The sequence below is a fragment of the Salvia miltiorrhiza genome, chromosome 3 (genome assembly GCF_028751815.1).
Source record: "Salvia miltiorrhiza cultivar Shanhuang (shh) chromosome 3, IMPLAD_Smil_shh, whole genome shotgun sequence".
Taxonomy (NCBI): Eukaryota; Viridiplantae; Streptophyta; class Magnoliopsida; order Lamiales; family Lamiaceae; genus Salvia; species Salvia miltiorrhiza.
Window position 1 is genome coordinate 30,263,912 of NC_080389.1, and position 11,297 is coordinate 30,275,208.

Consider the following 11,297-nt stretch of genomic DNA (forward strand, 5'->3'; position numbering starts at 1 on the left):
TAAGAATCAGATCACTGACTGATCACTGCTAGACAATCATCTACTTTCCGGATGAAACTTGTCTTGATCAGCTGATCATGGAGAACAGTCGACTGGAAGAAAAGCTCAGTGTCTCAAACTCAAAATACGATAGAGCATCTCATGAAATCAAGAGGCTCGATCACAAACTGGAAGAAACAGTCAAGGACTGCATGATGAAGTCTCCCATGATGAGCAACTTTCCATCAAAAGGCCTTATTGAAAACATTGGAGGAAAGGTTGCAGCTGATAAAGGAAAGAATGTAATGATCAGTTCAAAGGGCGATACTTCTGAAATCACCACATCAGAAGAATCAAGAGATCATGATATGGATGAAGTTCGCAAGCGCAAACTGATGGCCAGAACAAATGTTCCACCTCCATGGAGCTACAGATGAGCAAATGAGGCCCCCAACCAGATCACTCTACTGAGAAGACTGAAAAGCAGATTTCAATCAAAGATAGGGGAAGGAACATCAAGAATCAAGAAGAATCTTCCTCATCAGTCCAGGGGGAAGAACAGCCACTCCAGTCAGAAACTGAAATCGGTTCAGTTTCAGAAAGAACAACATCCATGGAGACAAAATAATAATGTGTCCAGATGAGCCAAGCGATATCCACGACGGCAAGCGACTGGACATCATATGACTCATGTCCCACGACATCAGTCAAGTCTCCATCAGTCTGGAATAACTCGAGTATCTCAAGGAAGATACTTCACCGAGCAGAGAAGACCTCAACAACTCATCAGACAGAACTCCTACAAGAGTGAGGCCATCAAAAGGAAAACTCAACAGAAGAATGCTCATGTGCCAACTGAAGCACCAACCTCTTCAGTCAGACGATTAGCAAAGTGCATGAGATCAGCACGACCAGTTCTGAAGCAGATATGGGTTCCAAAGGGAACTCGAGCTAACATTGAAGGACCCAAATCTTGATTAGGTACCTAAATTGACTCTTCCTTGCAGGTCAAATGCAGAAAATCCAAAAAGAAAGAAGAAGTCAAGGCGTCAATCAGAACGTGGTATCTTGATAGCGGCTGCTCAAACCACATGACGGGCTACAAAGAATATCTATCTCAGTATGTTGAGAAAGCTGGATCCAAAGTTGCATTCGGAGACAACTCAATCGGAGAAACAAAAGGTTATGGTGTTCTCAACATGGGTAACGCCAGTATCAGTAATGTTAGCTTTGTTTCTGGTCTTAAACATAATCAGTTGTCTGTGAGTCAATTTTGTGATAGCGGTTTCACAGTGAAGATCAAAAAGGATGAATTCACTATTAGAAACAACCAAAAGAAGGTGGTTCTGAAAGGATTCAGACAAGGAAGTCTCTACGTCGTCTCATGGGAAGACACTCCACCAGAAACGTGTCTCATCAGCAAAAGTAGCTCGGAGCTCAACTGGCTGTGGCACAGGAGACTCAACCATCTCAATTTCAAGACGATCAAAAAGCTTGCTAAACTTCAACTGGTAGAAGGTCTTCCTTCTATTGTGTTCCAGAAGAAGCAAGAATGTGAAGCATGTCAAAGAGGAAAGCAGACAAGGACGTCATTCAAGTCAAAGTCAGGACACTCCTCTGAAAGAATTCTCCAACTACTTCACATGGATCTGTTTGGCCCAATCTCTCCAAGAAGCTACAACGGTAGGAAGTATACCTTAGTTGTTGTGGATGATTATTCACGATATACTTTGGTTATCTTTCTCTACACCAAGAAAGAGACACTGGAAGAATTGCCAAAGCTGCTGAGAAGACTGAGCGTCGAAAAGGAAGTCAACATCATCAGCATCAGATCAGATCGTGGGACTGAGTTCCTCAATACTGTCATTCGTGAGTATTGTGATTGTCGCAGCCCGCCGCCTAGCCATTGATAGCGTAGACTGGGTATCGATACGACTAAATGAAAGAAGGATCGAAGGCTGAAAAACTAATCTCGTCTTTGTGCGGAAGCATATACAACTCGTAATAACTTTAACATTCTTCTAGGTTATAAACGTCGGCATTTCTATAAAAGTTAAGCATCGGAGTTTTGTGTTATACAATCAAAAGGTCGTAATTCAAATATGTACAAGGATTCTAAAATATACAGAGTTACAAAACAAAAGGTGATCGAACTATATGTATGGAGACATATAGCCGAGAGACTATTTCTTAACTAAGCCAGGAATCAACTTCAAAACATCATGCTGCCATAGAGGCGGAAAGGCATCAAAAGGTGATCACTCGAAACAACGATCCCCCGCCAAGACCATGCCATCCTCCGTCCATGCTTAACCTGCACATTTAGAAATATATGCAGGACGTGAGTACATAATACTCAGTGGGCAGGCGCCGAAAGACAAGAAAAGTGCTCTTAGAGCTATATGTTTGAGGCTTGCCATAACATCAGCAATACACAGAATTTAATTGTCGTCAAAGAAGCTGTGTATGCAGTTTTCATAATTAACATCATAAAGAAGTGTCTGCAGACAAAATAATCAACATGCATGTACCGTATCTACAAATTATCATCATCAAGGTACTGAGAAGTAGGCCTCCTTCTCAAGCACCGTGACCGGCCGACCCGAAGACGGCTCTCAGTCACCTCTGTGTACACAACCCCACTTGTGGCAGGATCCGAATTCGTCCCATCAGTAGAGGGTAACACACAAGTTCATCATTAGAAATAATTGGCAAGTCAAACAATTCATAAACATCATTTTAATTCATCATTTGATAAGCTCATAACATCAATAAATCATTTTGGAAAACTCGGTAATTTCATACTCATCATATTCTCAACATACTGCCCACCTGTAGTAACTTGGCGTGTTGCAGGTGGTATCTCAGAGGGATCTTTACTTGCGTCCTCGGCTGGTCTCTGTAGTTGTAACGTCGGGGTAGTGCATGTGACAAGTGAGGAACTAGTTAGAAACTTTCTCACAAAAAGCTTAACTTTAATCCTATATAACACTCCTCATATCTATTCTCCAGCTTATCTCCGTCTAATCACTTCGACTCTATGATAAACAAATCCTAATCTTATTCACAAACATCACATGCAAGGCTAGATTAAAAGCAATTAAGCACATAAGCATACAACTCACTTAACAAAACATGTCATAAGTGAACAGACACAAGTTGACTCGGGGACCAGAGCAGAGGAATGCTCGGTGGTCAGAGTGGAAAAACTCAGTCGAGTGGAACGGAGTAGCTCGGCAGAACGTCAGAGAAATGCTCGCCAGGGCAGAGGAGAAATGCCAGAGGAATGGTGAATTCTCTGTCGCCAGAGGAATCAAACGTCAGAGGAATCAATTGTCAGAGGAATCGATCGTCAGAGGAATCGAACTTGCTGACAGAGCAGGGAAAAAGATTTCTCGGGCATGTCAGCGGGGAAACGACTTCTCGGTTCCGAGTAAAGCAAGACTCAAGACAGAACAAAGCAGTCAAGAGCAACTCGGAAACTCATAAACTTTTTTACTCCCAAGAATTATCAAACACTCAAAAAAACATCATAAAACACATCATGCAGCATCATGACTCACTCACGAACTTTACAACTCCAAAAATCATCACAAACACGTTAATCCTATCATAGTTCTTACTCAATCATCAAAACATCATGGAAGATATCACTTTACAGATTTTTCCCAAAAAAAACTTATCTCAACTATTTTTTTTTTTGAAAAACTCAAACCTCAAGTCTCAGTTTTATAAAAACACGTTAATCACTTCAAAACATCACATATATAACACATTTCTCAACTCCATTTTGAAAAGAAGATTTTTACAGGGTACGAACCCAAGTTTTTGAAAAAGAAGAAGAAAGGAGAAGGGGAAGTTTCTCATGCTTAAACATCTCATTACACACACATAACACCACATACTTCTCACAGCAAGTCTAGACTCATAGAATCAAAACACTTACTCAAAAAGTTTCAAGAAAAAGGGCGTCTTTATCGGTTTCTTCAGGTTATAACTCAGCAAATCTTCTTGAAACAGGCGTGGAAAGTGTTTAAGGCTAGATTTTGAGGAGTATTCTATCTCGGTTATGTCTGGTGAAGCTTCGAGCTTAGTCTCCAATGGAGGAGAGAGTGAATTTCTTGAGGGAGAGAGAAGAAGTTGAAGGGCCGAAACTGATGAGAAATGACGGAGAGAGAGAGACGCTTCGGTTTATCAATATTCTTATTCCATGAGATAAGTAGCATTTAATGCTCAATAGTAATTTGTCTCCCCCTTAGCAGCAAATCAAATCGGCTATTTCCACATGTGGGAAAAAGGATAAAAAAATGGTGGTGAATATAGAAGTGTGCGACGGTAATTCATCTAGGCTAATTTCGAAGATTACACAGACTCAAACAATATAAATGCGCACATATCATATAAATCACATAACATCAAATAAATCATATAGAAACAGATCAACTCTCGTCATTACTCTAATCGTCACTCTAGATTAATCCTCTCTATAGAAATTCTCAATCACTACCTCAACTCTATCTCTCGTACTTCGTCTCAACTCGAAGATAAATAACCTCTCCATCTTAGTTCTAACACCATTCTCGATCCTCTTAACATCTCTATTTCACTCATCATACCATCCATCAATAACTTCCTCTCGACTCTAGTATGTTAGTCCTTAACTCTCGATAGTATTTCGATACTATTGTAAGGTAACTAAATACGGGGCGTTACAGTGATGAACAAGGAATCAGTCATCAAACTTCTGTAGCAAGAACTCCTCAACAGAACGGAGTTGCAGATAGAAGAAACATGTCTTTGAAGGAAGCAGCAAGGACGATGTGTCGCAGCCCGATTCCCGACGCTAGTAATAGCGGGGTACGAGTATCGATACGACTATTTTTAAAAGAATAAAAGACAAGAAGAATAGGTCGAACATCAAGCGGAAGCTTATATGAAAAAGTGTTAAGGAAAATCATCATAAATTAACCCAAGGGTAAAAACGTCAACATCGTCATAACTTCGTAAATATCAGGAATTTCAAGATCAAAAACAAAACGGGTATCGCTCATTTTTCGTAAGGAAACATAATATGCAGAGTATCGCAGCAAAAGGCGGATCGATTATATGTATGAAGACATATAACCGTGAGTACATTGCTTAAATTCAAAAGAAAATCAAAATATATATCAATCATCAAGACTTTATCGTCAAAAAGGAAATGCGATAAAGTAAATACATCCTCTAACAATTCCCCACCAGCACCAGTCCAATCTCGCTCCTCGCTTAGTCTGCACATTTAGAAATACATGCAGGGCGTGAGTACATAATACTCAGTGGGCAAACGCCGAAAAACAAGGAAAGTGCTCTTAGAGCTATAAGTTTGAAGCTTGCCACATCTCAGCAATACACAGAAATAAGTTAGCATAAATGAATCTGTGCATGCAGTTTTCATAATCAACATCATAAATAAGTGTCTGCAGACAAAGTAATCGACATGTATGTACCGCATCTACAACTCATCATTATAATTAGGGTACTGAGAAGTAGGCCTCCCTCTCAAGTACCGTGACCGGCCGACCCGAAGACGGCTCACAGTCACCTCTGTGCACAAAATCCCGCTTGTGGCAGGACCGAAATCGTCTCATCTCATCAGTAGAGGGTAACATACAAGCTCAACATCAAAAATTGGCAAGTCAAACAGTTCTCAAACATCATTTATCTCAAATCATTTGATAAACTCATAACATCATTAAATCATTTTAGAAAGCTCGAATGATAAACGTATACTCAAAATATTGCCCACCTGAAGTCCTTCGCTAATCCTGGAAAGAAATCAGGCAACTTACTTCTTCGTCTCGCTCGGGCCTTCATATGTCATCATCACATCGTCATCGTCATCGAAGGTTCATGTGATAAAACAAGCCTTAGTCAGAAACTCAATTTCTAAATCCAATCTCATCTTAACTATAACTCCTCACTCAACGTCTATTTACCCATTAAAACTCAATCCCTAGGTATACTCGGCTTCTAAGGATTCACACGTCCTATTATCGACTTAACTCTCAACTTGGCTCAAACTCATAGCAATCAAGCACATAGACAAGTATAAACACTTAAGCATATGAAAAACACACATAGACAAGTCAAAAACAAACTTCACTCTGCACTGACTCAACTTTAAAACCTCACCAGACTCTGTACCGAACTTCCCTGGAGTCGTAACTTATACCAAACGAAACCTCTTTAAGTCTAGTTTCATTTAAAAAAACGTAGGATAAAAAAATCCAAGTATTTTAGGAGATATGACTGTTTTACTACAGCCTACCATATTCGGCAGTTTTTAGCAACCGAAAGGTTTGATTTTTGAAAAATAGTAAACGTTGTCAAAAAGGTCTGAAATTTGGTGGTTACTTAGCTAAGACACTTAGGTCGCAACAATAAAAATTTGGGCTCCATAATGCTAAGGAAAGCTACTGTAAAAGGTAACTCTATTAGCTACTCACCGAACAATTCGGTAGAACGTAGCAGTTTTGGTTTTACATTTTATAAAAATAGTAAACGACGTCCAAATCACTTTAAATTTTACCAATGTGCGCAAAACTCTCAAATATATTTACCATAAAATTTTCATGGTGTTTGGGTATCGAAAACCCCTCGAAAACAGTAGGTCAGTGCGTCATGAAAAACGACTCCGAAGCATACACACTAGCAAACATGCTCAACTCAACATTTCATCAAGGCAAACTCATCAAAGCTCATTTTAAGCACTTATAGCACTCAAAAACATTCAAGTACAACATAATACTCATAATACTCAATCTCGAATCTTTTCTTTCATCATCAACTCAAATCTCATGGAAAACGTTTCAACGAATGCATCAAACAAATTCTCTTTCATTTCCATGCTCAAAGTTACTCAATTACTCAAACATGATCTTTCACATCATATAACTCATTATTCACATATTTATTCTCTTTTTATCATGTAAACTAGATTTTAATGAAAATCCATGTATCAACATAAAACTCTTAACAAAACATGGCAAAAGTTCACATAATGATCATAGAGCAATTAGACCTCATTTTATCAAGCATCAAACTCACATCATACAAGAACTCAAAACTCATACAAACTAAACTAAGTCAAAATTTTATTTAGCCTACAATAGACTTAATCAAAGATACCAAGACACTACTATCATGCTTAAAAACATATAACTTAAGCCAAAATCACTTAATAACACATAGACCAAAAAGTCCTAATTTTTATTAAACTAAACTCTTTGAAAATTTTACAAACACCTATGAATCTTTAATCCATTCATAGATCTATCATTATTAACCAATTAATCTCACCTATAAATCATCAATTCACAAATAAGGGCATGTATACACATATCCCTAATTTTATTAAACTAACTCACATCCAAATCATCAATTGACATCATATACCCAAATTACTCCATCAATCATCATCATATACATCTCATGGACTCATCTACATCATCAATTCATCATTTAACTCATTGACTCAAAAGTTCCCATTTTGGGTAAACTAAATTCCATCAGATTTTCACATCTCAAGTCACATACTTCACAACACACATCAAACATCAACATACCTCATGTAAATCTCATTTTTCACCCCAAATCAAGAAAAGAAAAAGAAAATTTTTTGAAGGGGTGAAGACCCACTTTTTCGAAAATTTAAGAAATAGGGAGGGGTGATTTTCTTGCTTCAATCTTTCAAGAATACACACACAACATCCTTCAAGCAAGATTTATGGAAAAACATGGTCACTTACCCAAGTTTCTTACCAAAGTTCACACTTTCTCACTCTAACTTTGGAGTTCTTCTTCAAGGATTCTCTTGATTATAAGTGGCTAGAATGTGTTTATGGAAGATTTTAGAGTGGATTGAGGTGTTTGATAATATTTTTGGAAGCTCCGAAGGTTTTCATCAATGGAGGAAAATGGTGGAAATGAGAGATGAAGGAGATGAGTGTGTTGGGCGAAAATGGTGAGTGAGGGAGAGAGGTGGAGTGGCCGAAAATTGTAAGTGATGGAGAGAGAATTTGCTTTGCAAGATTGTAATTGATCTTGTGAATCTTAAAGAAGATTTTGATATCTTAGGGAATATTTGGCAATTAAAGCATGATCTCTCTCACTCTAATCTCTACATTTCTCTCTCTAATCTCTACACTCTCAATCTCTACTCTCTCAATAATACACTCACAATCTCTACTCTCTCAATCTCTACACTTGGCAATTTGAGACATTTAATCAAATGGTAGAGAAATTAAAATAAAGTGTGAGAAGGGTGATTAAATAAAAAATCACAAAAACTATGGAAATGTCACTCATTAATAAAATACCATCGTATAATTATTCATGTGACCAAAATAATAATTATAGCACTAATATTAGTGCACTCACTCAATTATAATATTTCCCCTTCGTAGGAAAAATCATAAAAAAATATTATGCTTGGAAAAATTTTCATAAACCGGCATCATTCGATTTCTCGGTAAAAATAAACCACACTTGCTTTGGAAACTTAATCAAAATTCCAAATGCTAAGGTCTCAAATAAAAATCATAATAACTTGGTCATAATGACACACGTAACAGAAATCACATACTCAATCAGTCACGTAAATTCACATAACATCACGTCAAAGCAGTCGGCAAACACAAACAAACTAGACGTCTCTCAGACCGACTCTATTCATCAAGGTCCTCACTCTTTCTTTCTCGACTCAATGACAAACTCATTATTCCTATTTTCTTAATAGGACAGTAAATCTTTGATATCTCGATATCCGATAATTCTATTTCCGGTAGTCGGGAATAAAATAAAATCTCAGCTCAATTCAATCAGCATCTCTATCTCAACTCATTTATCGAATCTCATCATTCTAACTCTATCATCAGTTTGTCCACTCATATCTCTATTTAAAGACAATATGTCTTATCTGCTCATAAAAAAAAAATAGTCTCGTATTTTGACATCTCAGTACTCTCATTAGTGTTAAGACAATATCTCACAACATAAGGAAAAGTACGGGGTGTTACACGATGCTAGCCGAATCAAAACTCCCCTTGAAGTTTTGGGCCAAAGCAGTCAACAACGCATGCTACACTCAGAATCGCTCCTTCCTCACTCAAAGACATGGAAAAACTCCATACGAGCTATGGAAGAACAGGAAGCCTTCAATTTTATATTTTCATGCTTTCGGTTTTAGGTGTTTCATCCACAACAATGAAAAGAAGAGGTTAAACACATTTGATAGCAAGGCTGATCCAGGAATCTTTCTTGGATACTCTGGAACAGAACGATCCAGCAAAGCCTATCGAGTGTTTAATTCTCAAACTCTTTGTGTTGAAAAAATACCACATGTTGTCTTTGATGAGTCTACAGATGATTTCAGGAAACAGGAAACTGAAAGATGTGTTGAGAACACTGAAGTTTCCAAAACTGAAATCGACAACACCGAGCCTTCTACTATCTTAGTATGGGGATCAGGAAAAGATAGAGATACTGAGAAGCTTCAGTATCAAAAGATCAGCCAAAGGTCTGAAGTTCAGACTGGAGCCAATGTAGATGGCATCAGTCAAGGGGGAACTCTAGTTGCTGAAAAACGAGTTGAACATGCTGAAGCAGCTCCAGCTCAACTCTCCCCTGCTCCAGAAGGTGCTCAACACTTCAGAACCATTCTGACTGAAGAAGCCCCACCATCACCAGAAGAGATCAAGAAGTATTGAAGATGGTTTGAACTCCATTCAAAGGAGAACATCATTGAAGAACCGTCAGACGGTGTCAAGACTCGAAGATCAATGTGCAACCTCGTCTTTGATATCAATCAGAACTGCATCAACGAAGATAAGAATTTCAGCTGTTTCTTATCATCTATAGAGCCCAAGGATATCGAAGAAGCTCTGAAGTCCACTCAATGGGTCATCGCAATGCAAGAAGAACTCAATGAATTCAACCGGAATTCAGTTTGGGAACTTGTGGATCGACCAGACGATGCAAAGGTGATTGGTTTGAAATGGATTTTCAAAAACAAGAAAGACGAAGAAGGAAACATTGTGAGAAACAAAGCAAGGCTTGTAGCAAAAGGTTACAGTCAAGAAGAAGGAATCAACTACAACGAAACGTTTGCTCCAGTGGCCAGATTGGAAGCAGTCAGACTCTTCTTAGCCTTCGCAGCTCACAAAGGTTTCAAGGTACACCAAATGTACGTGAAGTGTGCATTTCTCAATGGAGTGCTCACCGATGAAGTCTATGTGGAACAACCTCCGGGATTTGAGGTTGCTGGACCAGAAAAGGTGTATAAGCTGAAAAAAGCGCTCTATGGCTTGAAGCAAGCTCCAAGAGCATGGTATGATACTCTCTCGAAGTATCTTGTTGAACAAGGTTTCAAGAAAGGATCTGTGGACAGAACGTTGTTCACTCTCAAAGAAGGAGAAGATCTCTTGCTTGTTTAGATTTATGTCGATGACATAATCTTCGGATCTAAATCTGAATGCATGTGCAAAAAGTTTGCTGACATCATGACCAACAAGTTCTAAATGTCCATGATGGGAGAAATGAATTTCTTTCTCGGATTGCAAGTCAAGCAGACCAGCGAAGGAATACTGATCAGTCAGTCCAAGTATGCCAAGGAACTGATAGCCAAGTTCGGTATTCAGCACATTAAATCAGTTAAGATCCCAATGAATACAAACTGGAAAGTTGATCCAGGTTCAGAAGGAAAATCTATCTCTTCGACGAAGTACAGAGAAATCATTGGATCTTTGCTGTATTTAACTGCGAGCAGACCAGATATCGCATATGCAGTCAGGGTTTGTGCAAGATATCAGTCAGATCCAAAGAAAGCTCATTTGGATGCAGCAAAGTGAATAAATACGGGGCGTTACATCCTACCCCCCCTTAAGAAAAATTTCGTCCCGAAATTTGTGGTACTCACCTTCGGAAAAAAGCTCGGGGTATTTCTCTTTCATCTTTTCCTTAAGTTGCCATGTTGCTTCCTCTTTGTCGTGATGTCTCCATTGTACTTTCACCAAGGAAATTGCTTTGCTTCGTAGTTGTTGAATCTTCTTGTCCAGAATGGCTTCGGGTCTCTCTTCATAGCTCAAGTTTGGTTCAAGAGATACTTCTTCTTGGTGAATGACATGTCTGGGATCAAACACATACTTCCTCAATTGCGAAACATGGAAAACATCGTGGACATTCGCGATACTCGGTGGTAACGCAAGTCTATAGGCTACAGGGCCTACTTTCTCTAGTATATCATACGGTCCAATATACCTCGGTTTCAGTTTCCCCTTTAC

At 38.6% G+C, this 11,297-nt stretch overlaps 1 long non-coding RNA gene across 1 annotated transcript; it reads right to left on the reverse strand.

Annotated features, from left to right (window-relative positions):
• Window positions 1-4,977: 4,977 nt before the first annotated feature.
• LOC131014061 (uncharacterized) lies at window positions 4,978-7,958 on the reverse strand. The gene is made up of 3 exons (XR_009098007.1): window positions 7,767-7,958; window positions 5,765-5,826; window positions 4,978-5,249 (listed from the first exon to the last, which is right to left on the reverse strand). It is a non-coding gene; the product is annotated as an uncharacterized LOC131014061 (long non-coding RNA).
• Window positions 7,959-11,297: the final 3,339 nt, after the last annotated feature.